This window comes from Lepisma saccharinum, chromosome 28 (genome assembly GCF_977018435.1).
Source record: "Lepisma saccharinum chromosome 28, izLepSacc3.1, whole genome shotgun sequence".
NCBI lineage: Eukaryota > Metazoa > Arthropoda > Insecta > Zygentoma > Lepismatidae > Lepisma > Lepisma saccharinum.
Genome location: NC_139256.1, coordinates 35,821,408 through 35,847,922, shown reverse-complemented (window position 1 = coordinate 35,847,922; position 26,515 = coordinate 35,821,408).

Here is a 26,515-nt window from a genome sequence, read left to right as displayed (position 1 = left end):
GCTTGAAGAGCTGCTACAGCTTCTTCTAAACTTTGAAAATTATCTAATGTTGCCAGATCAGTATATTTTTGAAGCAACAATTTGAGTTCAGAATCAATTTTAAGAAGAGGGTCCATGCATTGTGATTGTAAATTTGTAATTTCTAATTGAAGACTGGCATTGAGTGTGGTTTGTAAAGCTTGTAAATCACTTCTTAATTTCTTGACTCTGACATCAAGCATCAGAATCTCATCACTGTGATCTTCATGCCTTGTATGGCCAAATATATCATTAGGCAGTTTTGTTTTAGTGGTTATTTATTATAGAGTATCTGATTCTTAATTCTATAAAAAAGGTTATAAGCTTGTCATATGATCCCGGGACCTCAATATATAAGCAGTCACCAGCAGAAACAGTATAAACAGTGCCAGAAATCATGTTTGAGTGCTTAATTCTATAAATATTTCTCCCTATTGAAATCTTGACATTGCCCTCAGGGGTTGTAATAAATTGTAATTGCCCACCTACAGGTAATTGGTAATGATTTAAATTATTGTTAAATATGTACAATGTTTTACCTGTTTCATCATCAACATCTGTAAGTATGCTGTTCAGATGAATAATTAAGAAACCACTCAGTTTAGATATCATATCAGAAGAGGGTTGTGGTGTCGGCAGGTCCATAATACCTTGTTTTTTAAACCCAAATAAGTTCATAGGCATGTTTATTTATTTCAAATCATGCTCTGTGTTTGGGCATTGATTGCCATTTTTCAAATCACAATGCCCCCATGGTAGAGTATGTATGCCACATGATAAAATGCATCTCTTATCATCATGTGGGTCCAGAGCCACTTTTCTTACAATATTGCTAGTCAATAAGTGATCCACACTCTGAATTCTGGATTCTGATGTTTTGATTGTGCTACATGATTTGAGACAATTTTTATAATCTTCAAATTGGAGCTCTTTTTCAACAGTTACTCTGCCAATGCCCTTGGCTTTTTTGGCAACAGCACCACTACATGTTTCAAAACTGTACATCTTGGCTCTTAACCCAGCAAATGCCACAATAACATCACCAAGTGTCTCATCTTTTAACTTGCCAGGCACCTTTTTGTTGTGGTGTTGAATCTCTGTATGTTCACTGGTATCAAAATATTCAAGCAATGCAGGCTGTGCCATATCTTTATAAACATCTTCTGTTTTAATATCAAGAACAAAACTATCGGTATCCATGTACATCAATTTTACACAATCACCATAAAAAGGTTTCAATACATCATAATACAATTTTAACATGTGTAATTTGGCCAATTCCAATATTACAGCCCCTACATAAATAGGTTTATCAAACTTAATTTTTGTTTTTTTCATGTTGAAAAGTGCCATATTTTCATCATAAATTCTTCTATAATTGAAATTAGGCTTTGCAACCAATTTTTTGCTCAGGCTGGGGTCAGTAATTATTTTAACATCGGTATGTTTTCTGACATTTTCAATAGTTTTGCCATATACAGAATTGACCATCAATTTAAACAAGGCCTTATCAAATTGGCTCATTGCAGATGTTCGAAGCTCTGTATTTGTATTAATATATGGCTTCAACCATTTTAAGTGCCTGAACCTCAAAACTTTTCCAACTTTGGTCACTTGAACACCATGATGCATCAGGAACTGGAGGTTTTTGTAATATATAACATAACCCTGTTTTGGCTCCAGTGTCATCATGAGCTTCTTCTGTTTAGAGCCAGGTGAGCACTGAACCTCGGGAATTGGGGGCAGATCAGAAAATTTGTTGTGTAAATTATCTGGAATTGTCAGATCAACCTCTAAGAGGAGGCCATAGTCACTGTCATCAAAATCCTTAAGATTCTCAATATTGAAATCTTCAACCCATTCAAGCCCTGAATATGGCAGTTTATCCATCATGGCATAACCATACAGGCTGTTTGCATCTACATACAGTATATAATTTGATGGCAGTGCTGGATCATAATCAGGAATATATTTGTTATTTGCTCTGGCATATCTCTGAGAACATTGCACCATGCCTCCTCTTATACATTGTTCCATAAACAGATACATATCTTGATCTTGGATCAGATCCAATTGCATTTTAGTGTTTAAAAACATTGCAGACCATGCTAGGCCCGGGGCACTGTAAAAATATATTGGATCTAGTTCATAATTTTGCATGGAAGATTTTCTGAATGCCTGCAGTATATCAGCTAAGAGGGTCACATCAAGTTTTAAATAAGCCTTGTGATAATCACCAAATGTCTTGCATTTTAAATTGTTCCACATCAATTGGGCATGGTGATAATCATCATCAGTGATTCCAGATGCTCTGATTTTGCTGTAAAACTCTTGTTGTGGTGGCAGAGAACACTCATCAAATTTAGAAAAATCTGTAACATAATCATATGGATATACACCCTTCCGCCTAATTAATTTCAGGTCCTGATTTGGAAACAAAGCACATGTGATTTTGAATTGATCATCAGATAATTGAGTGGCCAGTGTAGCCAGGCTAGCCGATAAAATTCTGTAAGAATCAAGAAATCTTATGTGAATAGGAACACCATTAACTTTAATTATTTTGTTAATGGCAATATATTTTTCATCATTTTCAGCTAAAATATTTAAATTATGCTTCTCAAACCCCTCGTACCTGATCAGATGATGGAAATCATAATTGGATGCTCCATGGCAAAATATAGGGATAAATTTTGGTCTCTTGATCTTAATATTACAGCTATTACACAGGGCCATTAAGAATTTACCATCTGTATGAGAATGGTGTTTCACCTTGATATTTATATCTGAAAATTCAGAATCACATACCGGGCATTTTTCTGCATTGTTGAAATCTTCAATCTGTTTCTCTGTTAAAGGCAACATGGGTTTTGATTTTAATAAAATATTAGATGCTATGTCATGGCACTCATTTTCTATTCTAAGTGCAAATTCTTTGATGGCATCTGCTCCCATGTATAAATTTTCTTTACTAACAACACCATCCTGTACAACCACATAATAAAAGCTGGAAGGTTCATGTAGCTGGTATGGTGTAATTGAAGATTCTTCAGGATCTGGATTGCAGAATGCAAGAGGTTTGAGGTTTGATTCAAAATCACAGACAATATATGCTGGATGTTCCATCAAGGCTTCAAACTTTTTGAATTTTGCTTTTTCACTTGGATTAGGCATAAGCATATGAACAGGTTTATAATTGCCACAGTATTTCAGATGCTCAATTAACTTGTTTTTAGCAATTTCTGCATTCTGTTCACAAACATCATTCACCATTTTTCTACCATCAAATACACTTAAACATCTTCTACACAACTTGAATATTGTATTGGATTTGTCTAGTTGTGCTCTGACTAAAGCTTCAAGATTATGTATCAGAGTGTAATGATTTGTGCCATCCCCTTTAATTAAGAGCAGATCAATCGGAATAGCAGATTCATCATCAAGTGTACTGATTCTGAGAGGATCTATCAAGCAATTGTCGCGGCCAGTGGAACAAATAAATACATTAATATATAATTGTTTTCCATTGATATTCCTGGCCTTTTTTTCAAATTTATCAATATTCTGGACAGACATTGGATATTCTAAACCCTCCATTGTCTCATCAAAATCATTTTCATGTTGTTTATAATAAGTTATTCTCTCAGGATGCCTTGAAACTGGATACAAAGCAGCTAAAATACACCACAAAAAGCATTTATCATCATTATTTTTTATATTAACCACGGCTGTTTTGTTTTTGATATTGGCAGGTAATGGCACATAAGTGGAACCTTGTTATGGGTTGAATTCAGAAATATTAACATATAACTTGTGTGGAGATCCGCATAGGCTCCATCCAGACTCTTTTGCTGCAAATTCAGAGTGTTTAATATTTAATTGATCTATCAAACTGCTTATTATTTTGTCTGAATTTGCATTTGAATATACCGGTACAGTTTCTGTTATGTGGGGCTGTGTAAATTTTGTGCCATTTGGCTTCTTATATTGTGTAAACAATTTGAGAGACAGCTTATAAGAGCCATTTTGTGCATTTAGAATTGCCTGCACATCAGGATTTACACTGTTCAAAAAATTCTTAATGCCACATCTTGGCTCTGATACAAACCGGTAATCCCTTAATTGGCCTTTAAAACTGCTATGGATGGGTTCATAGCGTGGCTGCTTTGCCGGTGAAGCATTAACAAGTGTTTCATGCTTCCTTTTCAGACCAGATGTAGATGGTTGTGGGGGCAATGTTGATAACTGTGCAGAGCAAGTATTTTTATGTGTATATGTGAAGTATTGCAGATTATATTTTCTATGGCATTTAGGGCAAATTTTTGTGGGAGTTCTGCATTTGTCTGGATTACAATTCCTTTGATGCTTAGCCCAATTGGGGCTAGATATATTCTTTTTGCATTGATTACAATATTTTTGATTTGGCATTTTTGTTGTTGTTTATTATATACAATTTCCTGGGGTCCAAATCAAAATTCTATGCTTAATAAAAAATATCAGTTGGGTTCAGCAGTGTGATTTGTATATTTTGTGTGTGTGTATGTGTGTTAATATTTTTGGCTTTGGTATTTATATAAAATTTCTTGGGGTCCAAATCAAAACTTTATACTTAATAAACCTATGACAGGTTGTCAAAAATTCTGTATATTAAATCAAATAGATTTGTAATTCAATTTATACAAATCTGCAATATTTTTGTGTTTAAAAAATATGAGCAGCACTGCAACAACACATCTGTACTCTTCAACAACTTTTTCAATACTGGCTGATATGCAATGCAAAATCTCTTTATACAGGGTGTTTCTAAAGGTCGTTTACAACGCTTGGGAGGTGATTCCTCACACGAAAACAAGCAAAAAGTCTAAGTTCCATTTTTACGACTGAGGCTTCGTTTCCGAGATAGGAGCCTCGCAAAAGGTGACAAAGTGAACGTCACACCTGACTGGGACGAATACTATAACAGATAGAGAGGCGGTTCCAAGGGAATCATAAAGGAATCGTATGTGCTCAGTCCGGAAGTCACTATGAAAAGTTCACTGCACGCATGCGCAATGGAGTCCTCAAAGGAATTGGGGATTTCCAGCAAGAACAATGCATGGAAAAGGTATGTAACGCAGCAAGAAGGACCGTGACAATGAGAAATGCGTTCAAGACAACACATCCCGACCTCAAACATCAAAACATGAGCACCGAACACAAAATCCGAAAAGTTGAGCACGGTTGCATACCCCAGTTACACGCGAGGAATGAACGAATCATGTCATGTGGCATACGAGAGACACATTACTCCACCAGGAGGAGGGAAAGAAAAACACAATATCAGATGATTGCGACAACGTGTATTTTTACACGCGACAACTATGTAATATCCCCCCCCACACACACACAACAAATGCTACAATGTCTTATGCACAGATAGTGCGTGTCACTGTACACCAACTGAAGATGTCACTTTCACCACACAAAGGGGGTGGGGAGCAATACCAAGAGTGTTCTCACTGGTATTTGCCGAGGGCAATAATCACAGACGGTTTTCAAAATGTCTGCCGTTTACTTCTACGCAGATATGACAGCGACGAATCAAGGATTGTCGAGTACGAGCAAACAAGCCAGGTGTATCTGCTACCGTCGCGGCGGCAACGTTGATGCGAGCAACGAGGTCCTCAGCTGATGTGACAGGTGTGTCGTATACGAGGGTTTTCATTTCTCCCCAGAAGAAAAAATCGAGAGGGTTGAGATCTGGCGACCTCGGTGGCCAAGGCACAGGCTCATCCCTACCAATGAACCTATTTCGAAACACGTCATGCAGGAAATGTCGTACATTACAATCGAAATGAGCTGGTGCACCATCGTGTTGGTACCACATTTCTTGCCGCAGTGCCAAAGGTACGGTCTCCCACACTTCAGGCAGAATCTCACTAAGAAATGCATGATACGTGCGACCATTCAGGCGAACAGGGAGAATGTATGGTCCAATTAAATGATCATGTACTATCCCGCACCACACATTCACTGAAAACCTGTGCTGGTGATGGGCCACAAAAAGTGCATGTGGGTTGTCAAAGTCCCATACATGACTGTTTCTACTATTGAAGACATCCATCCTGGTGAAAATGGCTTCATCTGTCCACAATACGTTTGCCCCGAAGTGAGGGTTTGTGTCCAGCTGATGCAACAACCATTGGCAAAACTCCATACGAGGACGAAAGTCACGAGGTAACAGTTCTTGTACTTTCTGCAGTTTAAAAGGGTGCATTCCTTCCTCTGACAACACTCGCCAAACATTCACATGAGACGTGTTTCGTGCCCGAGCGAGCACTCGCGTACTGGTGCCAGGATGTTCTGCGACCGCTGTTAACACATCTTCTGCAAACTGATGTGTGCGTACACTTCGGGGTCTTCCAACTTCTTGCCGCGGTGGTAACACTGACCCTGTTTTACGCAGTCGACTGTCCACTACCTGAAAGAAGGTGTGAGACGGTAAACGTCTATGTGGAAAGCGTTCTCCATAAAGACGCATTGCTTCACGGCTATTACCACGTTCCTCCCCATACATGAGATGCATGTCTGCTAGCTGCTGGGTCGTATACGCAGCCATCTGTGTAATAGGGAGCTGGAACTGCAAAGTTATTGTTTTTGTTTAACACTGGCACACTGCACAAATTGGCCGTATCACCGTACGAACACCACAGACCAATTGTTGCGATACTTGACTTGCCCACTCCACCACGTCAGCTTCTTTCAATACAACATACTAGTACTCTTCAATGCGTATGACAACCTAGAGCGAACTGCTGATCATATCCCAGCACCTGCAACACGACTGGAACGACTGCCGGAGAGAACCAACCCTTCGAGCTCCTCTCGCGGGAAGAGCAGTCATGAAGGTCAAACGTAGACTACGAGAGCCAGACTTGCCTGTGCAGCGCTTCCAAAACTGGTCTCTTTTACGTCACAATGATCGCGTGCGAACACTTTTGGTATTGCTCCCCACCCCCTTTGTGTGGTGAAAGTGACATCTTCAGTTGGTGTACAGTGACACGCACTGTCTGTGCGTAAGACATTGTAGCATTTGTTGTTTGTTGTGTGTGTGTGTGTGGGGGGATATTACATAGTTGTCGCGTGTAAAAATACACGTTGTCGCAATCATCTGATATTGTGTTTTTCTTTCCCTCCTCCTGGTGGAGTAATGTGTCTCTCTTATGCCACATGACATGATTCGTTCATTCCTCGCGTGTAACTGGGGTATGCAACCGTGCTCAACTTTTCGGATTTTGTGTTCGGTGCTCATGTTTTGATGTTTGAGGTCGGGATGTGTTGTCTTGAACGCATTTCTCATTGTCACGGTCCTTCTTGCTGCGTTACATACCTTTTCCATGCATTGTTCTTGCTGGAAATCCCCAATTCCTTTGAGGACTCCATTGCGCATGCGTGCAGTGAACTTTTCATAGTGACTTCCGGACTGAGCACATACGATTCCTTTATGATTCCCTTGGAACCGCCTCTCTATCTGTTATAGTATTCGTCCCAGTCAGGTGTGACGTTCACTTTGTCACCTTTTGCGAGGCTCCTATCTCGGAAACGAAGCCTCAGTCGTAAAAATGGAACTTAGACTTTTTGCTTGTTTTCGTGTGAGGAATCACCTCCCAAGCGTTGTAAACGACCTTTAGAAACACCCTGTATACCCTAAGCATGGACCGCATTGAAAACATCTGAAACAATAAGCCAATCAGAATTTAACACGTCATCACATTATGTCATAAGCAACCAATCAGAAAACAACACGTGTCTAATGCATAATATTGGGTAATAATTTGTTGCAAAACATAATGCAACAGAAATAAAGCAGAAATAGGCCACAAGTGGACCGGAAGTAAATATATGTGTGTGTGTGTGGGTGGGTGTGGGTGGGTGTGGGTGTGTATGTAGGTGGGTGTGGTCAAGGTCAAGGTCATGGTCAAGGTCAAGGTGACTATTCCTTAACATTGTGAAAATAGGAGAAAAAAGAGTTATTAAAACAGAAAATACAATTAGTGACAGTGAAGTACCATGATAACAAGACTAATAATAATAATAATAATAATAATAATAATAATAATAGAAGAATATCGGCAGGATCTAAAACAAAGGATAACCTAGGGGGCCAAATTTTAGAAATCGCCCTCCGCTTCAGACTAAGGAATAAGAAATTCCATTTCCTTTTCAGACCTCTGAAAATCTTTGAAAAACTTTTCTTATAGGCCCCGTGTATATTACCTAGGTGTATGCACACACCCTGTGCATATTACCAGAATCTATTACCAGAATTCATATCAGATAGATGTAAGCGCTATCTGCAGCTTATGAATTTAGTATTAAGTCTCTACATACATTTTACCTACATCTCTTTGTTCTTGACTACTTAGAGAGCGAGTGAGAGAGAACTTCCTAATCTTGTTTTCTTCGTGTTATCTGGCCTCAAATATTATCCGATCCCGTTATCTTTTTATTGTCAAGGAATGCTGTTAGCATGAGAAAAGGGGGACTTCCAGCCAACAAGCAATGTTGCGGCTGGCCCGTACCTAGGTGAGGGGCCATGCCCACCCCCCCTCGAATTATGGAATATTTAAATGTGAGCCTATAAAAAGCTACGAAAATAACATCAAGGATTTTTCAAATTTGTAAAATTTCAATTTTGTCCTTGTATAAGTTAATGTGTTTGTGTGGAGAGGCAGGCTCCAGAAGTCTGCAGTCTGCAATATTGGGTAGTTTTAGTTTTATAACCATTGATGCAAGGCAGTGGCGGCGATTAGGAGGGTGAGGGGCAGTTGCCCACACTTTTCTTTCACTTTTCCCCTGCACTAAGCCTTGTCTACCAAGAGCTTGTAAATTGTCCTTGCCCACTGCCCAGTTTTGACACACAATCGCCACTACTGGCTATACCAGACGAAAATGTCTCGTATTTTTTGGTGAACTCACATTTAGAGTCTTATTGATAGATTAGATTTAATTTTGATAAAGGTGAGGTTAGATATCTGTAGTTCAGTTACGTCATTGTTCTTGTTAATATTTCGTTGACCTAATATGGCAGAGAGAAAGCTACACAGAGCCTTATCTTTCGTCTCCATACACATCTTCGTTCGCTTATCATCCATTTAAGATAAAAATAATAATAAATAACCCATGGCGCAAGAGCCCGTGAAGTCCAGGGCCTACCTACCGACTACCGGCCTCACTCCCACATGCCTCAGCACAGGTGAGCTGTCCAGTGACCAGTTGCAGGGTGACGTGTGGTCAGCACGACGAATCCTCAGTCCAGAGGCGAGGCGTCCGGTCATCGGGAGATGCGGCGATGACCAAGCAAAATAATGAAAATATTGCATTTTATATATTTTAGAGAAGCAGTAAAATAATAAGTCAGAATGCTCGCATATTTGTGCGAAATAAGCCAAGCGACAGCATGAAACAGCTCGAAATATGCAGGAGATTCGCTAATCTTAGCGCATCGAAATGAGGCCCCAGTACTACCCCTCGCGCCGACTCTCGCCAAGTTTCCTAATGAACGCAATGGTGTTCGTCGGCCCAGCTCATCGCAGAATGGCGCGAACCTCTGGTCTCGGCCGGTTGCCGAGAACAGCCGAACGCTTCCGAACAGGCAGACAGGTCCAACGACCTGTACTTTCCCCCAGTCTTGAAGGTCTGGGTCATAAAACAGGCCATTTTCAGCCCCCATCCCCTTGTTTACAGCCACGGCAGGGTTTGTCTGGAGTCATCAAGATTCTTCAGAGTGTCCAGTGGCGTGCTCAAGGAGGGGTGGTGAGGATCATAATTCTGCTTAGGCTCAATATTCTTTTTTAGAAAAAGAAGAAAGGAAAGGCAGGAAAAGATGGCAAAATGAGGACTTCAGGAATGACTACTAAAAAGTACACGTAACCCCCCCCCCTCTCTTCGAAAATCCTGGGCACACCACTCGAATGTCTGCTATTTCCACTTGTTAAGAGGAAAAGCACACATTGAACGATATGAATCTGCTTTTCATTATCAAAACAACAATTAGTAGCGAACCATAAAGGTTCTTCTTACCTTTAAACGCGACAATTGAGGTGTTTGCATTTCAGTTTTCATCATATTTAATAATTCTCGTCGTATCGGATAGAATTATGTATATTTTGTAGTCGTAAGGTCTGTGGTATGAGCTTTTACATTGACCTTGGCGTTTATCGCAGAAAAATATTGTGCCCTCCCCTTCCCCTTCTCCGTTGAAAGATCGACCCTGACATTTGGCAAATTGTGCGATGACTACGTAAAAATGTCACGCTTCGCCACTGCCTCAGACGTTATTTTAGGCTTCCATGACGGTTACGCTACTCATTCATACAGAGTTTTTTTTTTTTTTTTTTTTGCGGTAAACTTCTTCCTTCGCCCACAGGAGAAACTCACATGGCGTGAGTTCAGGTTTCCTTGGCTATGTGGACAACGACGAACCAGCCAACGTCCCGGGAATGGGATGGCGAGTATTTACAAACAGTGCGTGCGAAATGAGGAGAGGCACCATCTTGCATGAAGGTGAGGTTTGTGTTGTTGGCAGTGGAAACAGTTGGCCATACCTCATTTTCCAGCATAGGCAAACGATCTGCGTGCATTGTGTCCCAAATAAGTAATTTGCCCACAACCTCGCTGGATATCATCCTCAACACACTGTGAACTTGAGACGATTTGCATGTTTTCAAAAGTGGCACTAGGACCTTCTCGTACCCATTAGTGACAACTGTGGCGGTTCACAAATCCTCCCCATGGCAGAGTGTTTAGCACATCGCGCTATGACTCATCCAGGGGTCCCGTGTTCGAATCCTGGCCTGGCCATGGATGTTTGTGAGTTTCGATTCATCAATTTCATCATATCATCACTCATCCCCATCTTCGCAAGTTAGCCGAAAGTGACACTAAAGGCGAAGTAAAATAAATCAAATCAAATCAAACCAAAGGATGTTGTGAAACAACTGAGGCCAGTCTGCATATCAAGCAAACATAATCTCCTCATACTCCATCCGATAATCACAGTCTTCCGTCGATAGTGCTTAGAAAGAATGCAACTTCCAAGGACTTATATATATATATATATATATATATATATATACAGGGTGGCTCAATAAGTCACTTAACACCCCCAGTACAAGGCCACTGCGGCATGGAACGTGAAAATGGCGATGACCAATCGTTGACTGGCCAAGGGGGAAACACATTGACGTCACCCGCATGGTCGGCAGCCATCTTGATGTCCGCCATCTTGAATTCAACTTCAGAAATTTAAATGGGAAGGGGGTCGTGCGACATATCAAAATGGGCTAGAATTTCACCAGGAAAACAACTGTGACATTTGTTTTCACCTAACTTTAATTGTTGCAGAGTTAACAATACCACAAAGTGACCCCCTTCCCATTTAAATTTCTGAAGTTGAATTCAAGATGGCGGACATCAAGATGGCTGCCGACCATGCGGGTGACGTCAATGTGTTTCCCCCTTGGCCAGTCAACGATTGGTCATCGCCATTTTCACGTTCCATGCCGCAGTGGCCTTGTACTGGGGGTGTTAAGTGACTTATTGAGCCACACTGTATATATAAATAAACTACGCAACAGCCGTTAATACTTTAAAAATAGGTCTGTTTTATGTTCACTTGTATATAGTAGCTGGATAGCAGCGGAAATTTACGATCTTACTGTTATTTCTCCAGTGCAGTCATCTTTCGATAGGGTGTGTTAGGTTCCGGCTGGATTGGAATCCCGCCCTGCGCATGGGTGTTCTTTGTGAATGCCCCTTCTTAATATTATCACTCGCCCTCGTCGTCGCGATTAGGCAAGAGTGGAAGAAGGCGACGCTAAATAGCAAAGATCAAATCAAATCATATGAAGAGAGTATGTATTAGCTTGGAGCAACACTAATACACATACGGGCTGTAAGGGGTGACCTTTTGATAAATCACCCACATGCCAACCTTACTTCCACGTAGTACACTCAGGTAACTGCAGTGTTGCAGGCTAACGGGGCTTTGGCGTCTGACCTATGGCCAGTATAATCTTCTGTAGGGTTGTGTGTGCTTCCTGTATTTTGTGTTGAGTCAAGGACGCCCGCAGGGGGGCACTTACCCCTTACCCCCCTGAAATATCTGGAAAAAGTTCAAGCAATTCGAATGGTGAAATTGTAGCGATATTTACAGACTCTCAGTTAGAAAGCCAAATTAATTTCAATTTATGATTTGTAAAGCAATAATAATAAATAACTTCCATGTTCAACAAAATAACGAGAGAACTTTTTTCACAAGAGACAGTAGTTCGGATTGCACTTTAAACTGTAGGTTCAGTCCCGATTAGCCTTCCTGTGAATAAAGTGCACTTAAAACAACAAATCAATCAGTCACAATAGACATTACAATCGAGTTGACTTGTCGTGCGGGACGAAAAACTTGTGGGTCGGACGGGATTGGGAAGGAAATATTAATAATCCTGATGTTCGAAACTGAATAAAATTCTCCATTTATCGACCAAGCCAGAAAATTTCCGAAATTACCGGCTGCGGTGGAAATCTCGAATTGTACACACTATTTCTCCTTCAAGCGATTGTTTCTGCGCTTCTAGAATAAAAACTGCTAAATTTCAAGAAATTTCAGACACTTACAGTGCAGAAAATATCGAGAATTTTTAAATAAGAACTTTTGAAATTTCTCGGCTGTTTGGCATTTCGGAAAATCGGGAAATTTTTCACAAACTCTGGATCTGACCTTGGCACACCCAGTCATTTGAATTATTGATGTTGTTCATATTATTAATGATGATAATAATAATAATAATAGCAATAATAAACATAGTAAGTTTCTCTGACTCTGCCCCCCCCCGTACTCCGAGAAAATATTCTGGACGCCTCAGTGTTTAACTAGACAAGGAGTTTAATCCTCAGAGAGAAATGTTGATTTCAGCTACGGTAAGGGGCTATGTCCTCTATAATGTGGCCCACCCATAATTTTAATTTCAGTCAACTTCTACACATACCCACACATGCATATATACATACATTATGGATCGAATTGCTTTCTTCATATTTAAAAAATATAAACTGAATGTTTTCCGAATAATTCTTCGCAGACATTTACGTATTCAACGAATACATTATCGAAGATGAATTCGATATACAGTAGCGACAGCGAGAGAGCTCGGGGAATATCGATCTTCGATGTCTGTTTCAGTTGTGTCTTGGCATGCGATCCTCGAAATGGGGTTAGTGTTTTATTGATTGCATAAATATTAACGATTCCCAGCAGAAGGCCAATTTTACGAAACACATCCACATTTGACAACATGGCGATTTCAAGTGGTACAACTATGTGGCTGTTTATGTAAATTCAGGGAGTACCTAGGCTGATGTGTTTGGGGGGGGGTGTAAATATATGTTATTATGGATTAAAATTATATGTTATGTCTGTATTAATATAGTATTAATATAATCTATTAACAATACACACATGCAAATTCTGTACAATATTAATTGATTAGTTTGACTGAGTTGGTGTTTTAAGTCCATTTTATGCACAGTAAAGCTAATCGGGACTGGACCTACAGTTTAAAGTGGGATCTGAACTACATGTGCCTCCACCGGGAATCGAACCCGGGGCCCCTTGATTACAAGGCGACGACGCTACCACTGCGCCATCTGGGAGGTCCTTGTACAATATTAAGTTTTCATTGATACACACACAAACATACCCAAATGTATTAGTATTTTCGTAACAAACATGTACAAATTTACTATTATTGTATTTATATTTAATTAAGTCTATATCCCTACTAGTACAATAATTAAAATAATGAAACCTGTAATGAACTACGTTCAAAGATTTCCAAGTAGATTTTAGAACTTTTATAAAAAAAATATAAAGTAAAACTTTCCTCCAAGCTTCGGATTAAAGGGGGTCGTCATGGGCGACTTCCACCGCTGACCTATTTTATTTTTTCACATATTGATAAATAATTTACACAGTTGGAATGAAAAATAACACGCATAGTGTCAATTAATAAACATAGAAGACTGGAATAAAGGGGGACAAAGAGGACGCCTCACTAGAGTGCGCGTCAAATTTCCTGCATATGGCGATAGCCAATAGCAGCGCACTGCAGCGGTGCCATGTCGAAATCTCGCACGGAAAAGAGACAGCGTGGTTGAGCGGAATAGGCAACGCCGCACGTCTGTGATTCGCTAGTGCTGTTCAGCCGTTCAAGGCCATATGCAGGAGATTTGACGCGCACTATAGTCTAGGTGCGACAGACCCTCAAAGGCCATATTCTATTTCTTCAATAATATGTACGGTTGAAATGCAATAAAGCAAATATTGTGGTATTTTACGAAGAACTACCGTTATGGGGGAGCAGGAAGCTTAATGGCGAGTGAAACGAGTGACTAGAATAGGGGTGACGAAAGATATGGGGGGGGGCGAATAAAAATAAGGACGACGAAAGGAGGCGATGAGAGACAAGGGGCTACCAATGATAAGAATGACGAAGGATGGGGGCAACGAAAGATAAGCACAAAATGAACTTTAGGTGAAGAACTAGTATAATATTACTGGATCACAGGGGTGCCCATCCCCCCAAGGCCAATAGCACAGCCCCCCCCAAAAAAAAACAATTACGCATCTCTCCCAAAGCCAATCAAGCACACCACCCAAGTCCATGTCATAATCCCCATAAAGTATTTAATTAGGACATATTTTTCTAATTAGTTTTAATACCGGCCCCGTGGCGGAGTGGTTAGCACATCGCGGCACGACACCAGGGGTCCCCGGTTCGAATCTTGGACTGGGCATGGATGTTTGTGGATGTTCATTCATCAATTTCATCATATCATCACTCATCCCCATCTTTGCAAATTAGCCAAATGTGACACAAAAAGGCGAGGTAAAATAAAGCAAATCAAAACAAAAAATCTTTGGTTTTAATGAACACTTGATACTCCCCGTCCTGAGTTATTTCTTTTCTTTATCTAACACTATTAGGGGAAAGTGGGGTAAGACCGGGTAGCTAACACTCGAAGGCCTGCTGGAGCTAAACTATTCGACCTAGAGTTTGTCAGATTTAAGTAAAATATGCATTGTTTAACTGAGTACACTATATATCATTCCTGAAAATTCATAGTTGCACTACTTTTTTTATCAATGATTGTTTTCTGAAAAAAGTCAAATCACCCGGTCTGTTAACTTTATGGGAAAATAGAAAAACAAGATTTTCAGTGGAAAAATAGCAGAAATTTTTATTTTATACCTATGACAAGTTGGTTCATGCCTTAGCTGAACAATTCGAGAATATTAGTTACAGAAATCACAAGTAAATTAGTTGTCTTCTTCCTCCGCTCCACTGCAGCTTTCGTGGGCCCAGCAGAGACACTTTCCACATTGGATCCACCCTTCTCCTTGTTCTGAGTTAGAAAGTACATTATTACGCTATAATTAGTCTTAATTGATGGGGCAATGATGGGTAGATTAATTCCCACATCAAACTACTACATGGTATGGATATAAAGATAACTCTAACATATTTAACGTCATAAAATTCATTATTTTAAAGACTATACCTGTCTGTCTCTGATGATAAAGTTCCGCTGATGGCTGAATCTCCTCAGTTGCTACTTCTTCGACGACTCCAGGCAAGAGAAAAGACCCCACAGCGCCCGTTGCTCTCAGTTTTGTTCTGGTCATTGTCCTGCAAATGCCAGTTGCTCAGCACCTTAACTTTAGTAAATGAGGAAGGTTTGTTAATAACTGACATGGCATTCTTTGAATGCCTGATAGAGCAACGGCCGATGACTGAGGTTAAGAATCCTGGCTTGATACGATTCTCTATTTAGAGGAGATTGATAGGCTATGACATACCCCAAGAGATAAAAATGAACAAACATGGGAGGTGACACTGCAGTGCTCTTCTTGCCTGTTGGGACAAAACAAAGGTTAAACTGCTACACTGTTCCCAACAGTCAATCTATTGTAAGCAAAAATCAGTTTATTGTGATTTTTTAGGAATCTATTAGAGTCTTTATTTTATTGTTGTTGCAAACATTGTAGTATTTTATACAGTGCTATAAAAAACAGAGCTTTTAAAATTTAATTAATATTTCTTTATTTTTTTGTTCTACAGTTAAAAAGAGATGAAATTGGATAAAACAATAACATATCAATTATTTATCACTTATTAAGTAATACAGGCTTGTAATGAAAAGTGTACGTGCAGCAGGACGCCGCAAGATAGAATAGCGGGCCTTGAACAAAATCGTTTCTTTGTCCTGCAGTGCTCTTTGTTTATCAAAAATCGAACTTCAAAAGTGAACCAGCGACGTTAGTTCTAATCTCCTACACCCAATACATTCAGACAATATACAATGCAAGGTATCACACAGTGGCGTACGCAAGGGGAGGGTTACCGGGTTTAACCCCCCTGAAATTTTGAAATATTATGGAAAATGTTGTAGAAAAAATTAAAAATGGCTAATTTATCACAGTCAAAGATCTGCGACAGTAATAATAATAATAATACTAATAATAATAATTTGAATTATTATTCCAATGCAGAATGGAGAAAAACAACATTCCAAACACAATCTAAACGGCCACAAAGTTCAATTTTGCAATTCTTTTACAAAAAGTCGCGCAGTCTCTCGCGAGAATTGTGGAAATTCCTTGCTTCGTCGCAGTGTGCCGACATTATTGCAAACGTTCTTCCAGATACTGATTTTGCATCCCCTTGTGAACTCTGAAGTGATGCTGAGTCTACATCCACATCATTAAATAATGTTGAAGAAGTGCTTTGTGAATCACCTAGAAGTGATAAATGTGTTGGAATGTCTATAAACTTACTTTTGAACGAAAACATAGATTCAGTGGAATTTGGCAACATGTATTCTCGCACCTCATCATCATCCTAGGTGAGTTCCATAGGTAAAGGTATTGTAAATTTCCCCGTGCATATAGCACCGTGCCATGAAGGCACATGTAGTGGTGTGCTGGGGCCCACACATTCTCGATCTCGGGCATTTTGCAGGGGATGTGATCAGCACCATGCTCCGGCAGCCTTTATCCCCCAGAGTTGCTCTCAGGTACCCATTGATATGAGGCTGGGTCCGGAGACAAGACTGGATAAATTCCAACCAATTCCGGGAATCGAACCCGGATCTCCCACGAGGTTGTCAGACTAGACCACCGCGGACCCTTGAATGAGTTTCATATTTTGATTATTTCAATAAATTTCATATATTGGCTTGTTTTTATGGATTTTCTTCACACTTAGAATGTCTCACCTATCATATACAAATAACAGTTGACTAGACAATTATTTCGTAACAAAGAAACAAAAAAAAATGAAATTTTGTTCTATTGCTTTCATAAATATATTTATGAAGATCTCTACTACTTAATAATAGTAGTGATATAAGTAGTAACAGCAGCTGCAGTAGTAGTATTTCATTCATTCGTTGTTTTCTGCCTAATTGGCAGGTTTTTCACTGCAATCTCCAGCTTTCCCTGTTCTCTGCCTTACGCTTCGTAATAGCATACGACCCAGTTAATTTAATATCATCCATAAGCTGATATCTCTTTCTTCCACGGACTTTTCTTCCTTCAACCATTCCCTCCAAGGCATCTCTTAGCAGGCAGTTCCCTCTTAGACAGTGTCCTAACCAGTTTCTTTTCCTCTTCTTGATGGTCTCCAGTATAGATCTTTTTTCACCAACTCTTTTCAGTACGGCTTCGTTTCTTACCTTGTCCGTCCATTTTACACGCTCCATTTTTCGCCATGTCCACATTTCAAAAGCTTCGAGTCGTTTTTCTTCATTTCTTCTCAACGTCCAGGTTTCTGCACCAGATAGTGCTACACTCCACACAAAACATTTCACTAATCTCTTCCTTAGACCTATGTCCATGGGTCCACAAAAAACATTTTTTCTTCTATTGAAAGCTTCTTTTGCTATTGCGATTCTCATTTTCACTTCTTGGTTGCAGCTCATGTCACTGCTTATAGTGCATCCGAGGTACTTGAAGCTATCCACTTGCTGGATTCTTTCACTGTTTGCTCTCACATTAATATTCCTTGGTTTCCGTCCTATAACCATTGCCTTTGTCTTCTTTACATTAATCTTCATTCCATACTGCTCACAGCTGCTGTTTAACTCTTCTAACATACTATTTATGGTTATTTCATCCTCAGCGAATAATGCCATGTCATCAGCAAATCTTATGCAGTTTATTCTTCTTCCTCCCAATTTGACAACTCCTGTACCCTGGAAACAAGTTTTCACTATATCTTCTAAATAGATATTGAAGTAGTATTATTAGTAGTAATTAAAGTAATTAACTAATTGTAAGTATTATTAATTAATTATTATTAATTAATTAAAGTATAATGAAACAATGCTAATGTGAATTTGTAGAAAGGTTTCGAAATAACCCCCCCCCCTTGATGAAATCCTGCGTACGCTACTGGTATCACAAGCAGTGGCGTGCCTAGGATTTACGTTCTTTTTTAGAAATACTGGAACCATTCAAAACGTCACTACTTCCATCCTGGATCACGACTATTACACTTCTTTTTTTAACAATGAGCACAGGCAAACGGAACGGCTAAACGCTGAACATGCTAGGAAACACTTTGCTCATGCCAAAGCAAGCAAGACAATGTTTTAGTTTTTCAAATCATTATTTTACGCTGAATTTAATATCGTTATTTATTTCTTGTATTTTGATTGTTCGATATGTATTAAATACACATTCATGACTTGTTTTGCTCTAAAATGCAAACTTCTTGCAATATGCATCAGCCACACGAAGTGGATTCTTTGACTTAAAAACATTATAAGCATGCAATTCATCAAGAGCACGGAACTTCCGGCTAGAAGTCTGCAGGTTATCTTGAAGGTTATCGCCCACTTGAGACGCCGGAAGCGAAACTGTTCCGTCCTGTTGCCGGGCTTCCGGCGTCTCAGTGTGCGGGATCCTTAATTGTAAGCGTCACATAGCGCAAGAAATACTGTGGCTGGGAAAGGGGGAGGGGTCAAAATCCCATTCTCTTTACGGCTGGGCCTACAACGTTTTAGTTAGGACAGTGATTTTATGACATATATGGTAGGACAGTAGTTTGTCAGGGAAGTGTGCTCCCTCCGAGAGAATGTCTTTAGTCCGCCACTGCATTACCTATTAACAACTTATCTGGTTAGGCGTGGCAATTCTACCCTATGAAACAAGTGCAAATGTACAAATATTTCAGAGGTAAAATAGTCCGGATATATAACAGATGTATGGATATCAAATTAGGAACGTCTGAAATGTTCTGTCCTTCTACAGATGTGGAAGGACTCCAGTCTACAGTAATTGAGATGGTTGATTGATTTGGTGTATTTACGTCGTTTTCTGCCACTTTTGGCTAATCGCAAAGATGAGAATGGGTGATGATATGATGAAATTGATGAAGGTGGCACTCACAAAGAACATCCATGCCCAGGCCGGGAACATCCATGCCCTGGCTATTGACATGGCTATGATGTGATAGGATTTCAGGAAACCAAGTGGCCAAGACAAGGTAATCATAAAACTAAAATCATAAAACTAAAATCATAAAATCTTTTATGGTGGTACTGAAAATCATAATTGAAGAAAATGCTACATAAATTAACAAAATTATTTCAGCCCTTAGAACTATAATTTCTTTTATAATAGCGTATCATATTCAGTTTTCAGGGAGGATAGTGTAAAATTATATTTTTAAAATTTACATGCACAAATAGAAGATAAAAATAATGATAGTAAAGATGCATTTTATAACGAATTGGAAATTCTTTTATAAATTCTCTTAATATGATATGGAGATTTTCAAATCTACCCTACCATTGCGAAGATAGCCTTTATGAAGTAATGATAATTGTATCACAATAATTAACTTTGCAATAACTTTTATGTTGTGAAAATCACCACTTTTCAACATCGCTACATCCATATACTTGGTCTTCTCCAGATGGTAGGAGAATACAGGGTGGCTCAATAAGTCACTTAACACCCCCAGTACAAGGCCACTGCAGCGCGCAACATGGAAATGGTGATGACCAATCGTTATCAGGCCAAGGGGGAACCACATTGACGCCACCCACACGGTCGGCGGCCATCTTGATGTCCGCCATCTTGAATTCAACTTCAGAATTTTAAATGGGAAGGGGTCGTGTGACATATCAAAATGGGCTAGAATTTTACGAGAAATGCAATGGTGAAGTTGTTTTCGACGTATATTTAACCAGTAAAACGTTATGACTGAATTCTTGTACCAATTTGCTCCTTTTCGAGGTGTTAGAAAAATGCCTTAAAATTTGTTTAGCGCATCGGTAATGCATCGAGATCAAAGTGACGTCTAGGGAGAGAAGTTCGCATGCCATTGCACACGATTTTAATCGGATACATCCATGAAGAGCTGCGCATTATGAATGGTTGTCGCGAACAATTTACAGTGTGACGCTTCCATTGAATTAAAAGTCCTTCACAGTGACAAGGCTACTGTTTATGTTTATAAGGAAGTTCATAAACAGAATATGTGACCCTTGTCATCTGATAACTAACTTTGAACAGAAACTGCTTCACAACGTTCCCATAAGTGTTCTGGTGTTCTTCCCTATTGAAAAAACTCTGTAACAAGTACATTCTTCCATAAGCAAGGATGAAAAAACTGTTTATGTAACAAATCCAAGTAGCCCTAAGCATTTAAGGTTCCGTTGATGGAAAATTGACTAACCATTCGTGTTCCACACAGCACGCCACACCATTAACTTACCAGCACTAACCATTCAGCTTCATGGACGTCCGCAGGATTTTTTCCAGGGAGGGGCAAGGAAGGTATTTTTTTTCCAGGGGGGGCAAAAAGTCACATTTTCCCCCAAAAGAGTGTTGTTCCCTAAAAAAAACATTGCTTAAATTTGAATTTATGGTGTTCATGCAATAATTAACATATTATTGTGGCTAAAATGAAATTTTATGTGTGAAATACATAATTTTTGGTTGACTTTAATTTTTCCAGGGGGGCCACGGCCCCCCCTTGCCCCCCCTTCCGGACGCCCATGTTCAGCTTTGATCTGTCGAAAATGGGTTATCAGATAAAAATAATCGAATATTCTGTTTATAAACTTCCTTATGAACATAAACAGTAGCCTTGTCACTGTGAAGGACTTTTAATTCAATGGAAGCGTCACACTGTAAATTGTTCGCGACAACCATTCATAATGCGCAGCTCTTCATGGATGTATCCGATTAAAATCGTGTGTAATGGCATGCGAACTTCTCTCCCTAGACGTCACTTTGATCTCGATGCATTACCGATGCGCTAAACAAATTTTAAGGCATTTTTCTAACACCTCGAAAAGGAGCAAATTGGTACAAGAATTCAGTAATAACTTTTTACTGGTTAAAGATACGTCGAAAAAACCTTCACCATTGCATTTCTCGTAACATTCTAGCCCATTTTGATATTTCACACGACCCCCTTCCCATTTAAAATTCTGAAGTTGAATTCAAGATGGCGGACATCAAGATGGCGGACATCAAGATGGCCGCCGACCGTGTGGGTGGCGTCAATGTGGTTCCCCCTTGGCCTGATAACGATTGGTCATCACCATTTCCATGTTGCGCGCTGCAGTGGCCTTGTACTGGGGGTGTTAAGTGAATTATTGAGCCACCCTGTATAGTAATCATATTTAACGTAAATTTATAAAAGAGGGCAAACTTAAGTAGGCCTATTTGATTATGTGCATGTGTGTAAGAAGGTATGTGTATTGACGACTGCGGATCTGTATCGGTCTCTCCCCCCCCCCTGTAAAAAATCCTGTGGACGTCTATGCATGTATGATTGTTCAACTCATCATATACCTTGGAGCTCGTCAATTATGTGAGCGCTCAGCGAGCAACGTGATCGCTCAGCTACTTGACGGCCAAATAAGCGCTGCTCACTTGATCGCTTAACGAACTTGAAACCTTGCTCACCACAGGTTTGAGCCACAGAATATATCGTTTTTGTATTTCGATCTCGTGAGGCAAAGAGTAAGAAGAAAACTGTGTGAGGATGGCGGGTTGGCGGCCAATGAGGAAATGTTTATGATAAACGTCTTGCGATATAGTGTAATTACAGAGGAAGATCAAGTAATATTCCAGTTCTTGTAATTGTATTAACATGAAAGTGTTATTTATTCCAAATAATAAATATCACCGTAGTTTTGGAATGTTTGGTAAGGGTGTGAAAATGAAAATGTTGATAGCTTTGTCCACATCAACTATGCACACAGCTTTTTAAACATTGAAATCTTGTCCACTCGTCATTGATCACACAGATTATTCAAAGGCACTGTTATTTTGATCAATGAGTAGTGAGCAAATGATCTGTCTGCTCAACGAGCAAAAATTCTGCTCAGTGAGCATCGCTCTGATACTGGACGCGCCCCTGATGATCATCCCGACAAACTTGTACCGATAGAAAGCCACACACATAAATAAAAAAAATTAAAAAGAATTACTTTTATTCTTGCTTTCTTCTTATTTATTCGTTAAGTAAAAAAAGTTTACTTGCAAATAAGGCAATTTGCTTCTTAATGTGATGCAGTTTTCTTTCTTGCCACTAGTTTTTTTTCTGCAATATTCTTGAGAGTTTTACAATTTATTTGGTATCCAATAAATTTTGCAATTTTTTTGTAAAAATTATTATCCGAATGTACAAGAGTCTATGTTTATTTGTATGAAGAGATTTGCAATGTTAAGTTGCAATAGTAGAAACTCCCACAGATATTTTGAAATAGTTTTTCAGTTTGAGTGAAGTTCTTTTTCATTATTATTATTAGTTGTTTTTTACTTACTTGTGAAATTCTCTTTTTGGAAGAAGTTTGTTAGTCGAGTCAGGTTTTGCTCGATTCCTGACAGCTTCCATAATGAAGCTGCATAGTTCATCGATCGCGATTGTAAGTTCGGAAAATTTGCTATTTCCTAGATCGTTGCCACCCGGTCACAGGTACCCATCATAACTAATGGCGCAGGAGGCAGGATTTGGAGTTCCATTCATATTGTTCAACTAGGACTGGAACCACATGCAGTTCTTTGTTACACCGGACTGCATGGGTTTGGATGTCTCGCAGATTACTGTTGTCTCTCCCTAAACTGTCCTATCTTAACTGCCTAAATTTCACAATAAAATGTGTAGTTCATTTTCCCAATAGATGGCTCTGTTTAGATTGAGGTAATATGTAGGTTTTCTACAATACAAATCCTCCAATTTTGAACTGTAAATGCCTAACGGGTAGTAAGCCTTTAATTCACGTTCTACATTCACAGGAAGCATTGGCATGAAAATTGTGTGGACTTTGATTATGTAAGTTTTGTTTTCAAAATCCCTCATAGAAATTTTCTTCACAAAATGTCCAAAATTCAATGTTATAATATGATGTGTTGATTGAACGTAGTAACGTGGAGAAAAATTCTAACCTAGCGAAAAATCCGGACGTAATGGGAAGAAATTTATGTCACTTCCGTGATCAGCATTCAAAATATAGGGTGAGGCAGTCAAAAGGGAAGATTTAAAAAAATCACAAAAAATAGAGAGAGCAAATATTGTTTATACTGTACATGAGTTGAAATTGCTAGTGTACCTGAAAAATGTTCATTTTTTAATATGGTGTCAGTAAGATGGCGTCCTTGGTTTAGCACAAATTGTCGGAGTCTCAGTGTAAATCCGCCCATGACGCTTCGTAGCATCTCCAACGGAATGTTGTGGATCTCTTGCCGAATTCGAAATGCGAGTCTAAGCACATCCATAGACACTCTGGCAGTAGGCCTATGGCTAGTTGCACCATCTTGCTGGAAGAGTGTTTCTTCATCTGGGTGATAGTCATCGAGGGCAGGCAGGAAAAAGGTTACCAATATGTCAGCATAACGTCCAACGTTTACCGTCACCGTCTTACCGCTCAAGGTCACGCCCCCCCCCCCCCTCATAACCCACAACCACGCCAGCCAGCCATTCCTGAAATCTTTCCGTTTGATTGCCTCTCGCAACGTCATGGGCGGATTTACTCTGAGACTTCGAGATCGCCCGATGGCGCAGTGATAGCGTCGTCGCCTTGTATTCAAGGGATCCCTGGTTCGATAACCGGTGGAGGCACACAGTGGTTCGGATCCCACTCTAAACTGTAGGTCCTTACTGTGCATAAAGTGGACTTAAAACACCAATTCAATCAATCAATCTGAGACTCCGACAATGTGTGCAAAACCAAGGACGCCATCTTACTGACACCATATTCAAAAAATGAACATTTTTCAGGTATACTAGTAATATCAACTCTTGTACAGTACATTCATGTTCAAAAAATAAATAATATTTGCTCTCTCTATTTTTTGTGAATTGTCTTCAAGTTGTCTGTGGTTTTCGATAATTTCCTATGTGAGTTATGTTTCTTCTTTTTCTTTTTTGCAATGTTGATAAACGATTTATTTTCCACCTACTTGTTCTGCCTCGCACTGGAGACAACATTTCAGCTGCTTTCAAGGTACCATTAAGTCGTGCCCGGGATATTATTTCATGCGATGTGAGTTGTAAGGTGAAAGGTACTTTTCTTGTTAATGCGTTCTATGTATTTGTTCCATGTAATCGTACCATTTCGGGCTTTTTCAAAAACTGTTAAGAAGAGGCCGAATGTTCACCAAGAATGTTTACAGTTCGTTGTTGGGGATAGTGCAGCAGAAGGGATTTTAACGAAGACGAAAGTGCTGTGCACTTCGCGTTTTGTCCTGAAGTGGCAGACGAAAGGTACATATTATGTACTATGTAATGTACTACTACTATGTATTTTGTACCCTCGTTGGTTGAAAGGGTTAAAAAGTGTGTTTTTAAATACAACGATAATTTCATTTTGATTTCGTTGGTTGATTTGGTGTTTGAAGTCCACTATTTGCACAGTAAGGCAAATCGGGACTGGACCTACAGTTTAAAGTGGGATCCGAACCACTTGTGCCTCCACCTGGTATCGAAACCGTGACCCCTTGATTACAAGGCGACGACGCTATTTTGATTGATTGATTTGGTGTTTTAAGTCCACTTTATGCACATAAAGTCTAATCGGGACTGGACCTACAGTTTAAAGTGGGATCCGAACCACTATGTGCCTCCACCGGGAATCGAACCCGGGACCCCTTGATTACAAGGCGACGACGCTATCACTGCGCCATCGAGGAGGTTCTGACGCTATTTTGAATTTCACTGCATAGTTCAATAAGACTGTAAAGTGTGCCTGAATGTTTATACTCTATGACCACTTTTTAGGAATGTAATACTTAAGTATTGTTACCCTGCCCCCGTGTCAGGGCAACAGTGTTTTTTTTCCTTATTGAAATATTTATTAATATGTTAATTAATTAGGTAATTACGTGTATAAACATATATATGTGTTATTAGTGTAAATCAATTTATTATGCATTTTTAGGTTCATATTATTCCATGTATAAATACCATGTAGCTCTCTGTTTTTGCTCCGTGTTTCGAACGTTCGAGGAAAAGGCGGGCAGTTTAGCTGTTAAAGATTAAAAATTTTGAAAGAAGGGTCGTTGGCAACAGACGCCAACCAAACGTATATAAACTCCCAGATCTCGAGGGGGAGGTCGGCTGTTGGAACTGAGACTTGGAAGGGAGAGGCTGTTTTTGCTTCGGTTAGCTAGGACCGGAGGACAGGTCTCCCGAAACGGATGCTGTAAGAGATTGGATTGCCGGGCAAGCTAGTGCCTTGGTGTCCAGTTTACAGGTAAAAAGGTAGTTGTACTGGATGTTATTTTGAAGTAATTACGGTGCGCCGGGCAGCCTAGTGCCTTGTCACCGTGGAGGTTGAGAAATGTACACGTCGGGCGGCCAAGCGCCTGTTAAGTCGTTTCTTGGAGTAACGCGAGTCTACCTTGTGACAAGCGTACTTCAGATGTAATTCATGAAATGTAAAGCATCCAGGTACAAACAATAGAGATTCCAACATCAAAAATTAGAGTTTTGGCCCGATAAATAATTAGAGAAATGAACGTTCGGATACGACATGTATATATTTCAAATTTTACGTTAATTAAACTATAGAAATTATCCAAAATTTCCGTTTTTAATTTCACACATGCTGGACAAGGTAATTTATCCCCTATAGCAATAAGGTTTCGCAAAGGTTATCCGTTGTCTCTTGTAGTTAATTATATAATTATGTTGACTTGTAGCTACCCACGTGCATTGTCGTACAAAGAAAGATACCCCTAGACAAATCTGAGCCGAGTACGAAGTGCATCGAACCTCGAGTGCGGAGGTAAAGTGTGGGGGACCAGACTAGTAACATATTTATTTGGGGGCTCAGAAGGATTGCCATGCTGATGGAGGGTACCGATATCTCAGAGGAAAACAAGCCGAAATTGATTGCCATACTGAGAAGGCATATTGATGTTTTTCAAGATAAA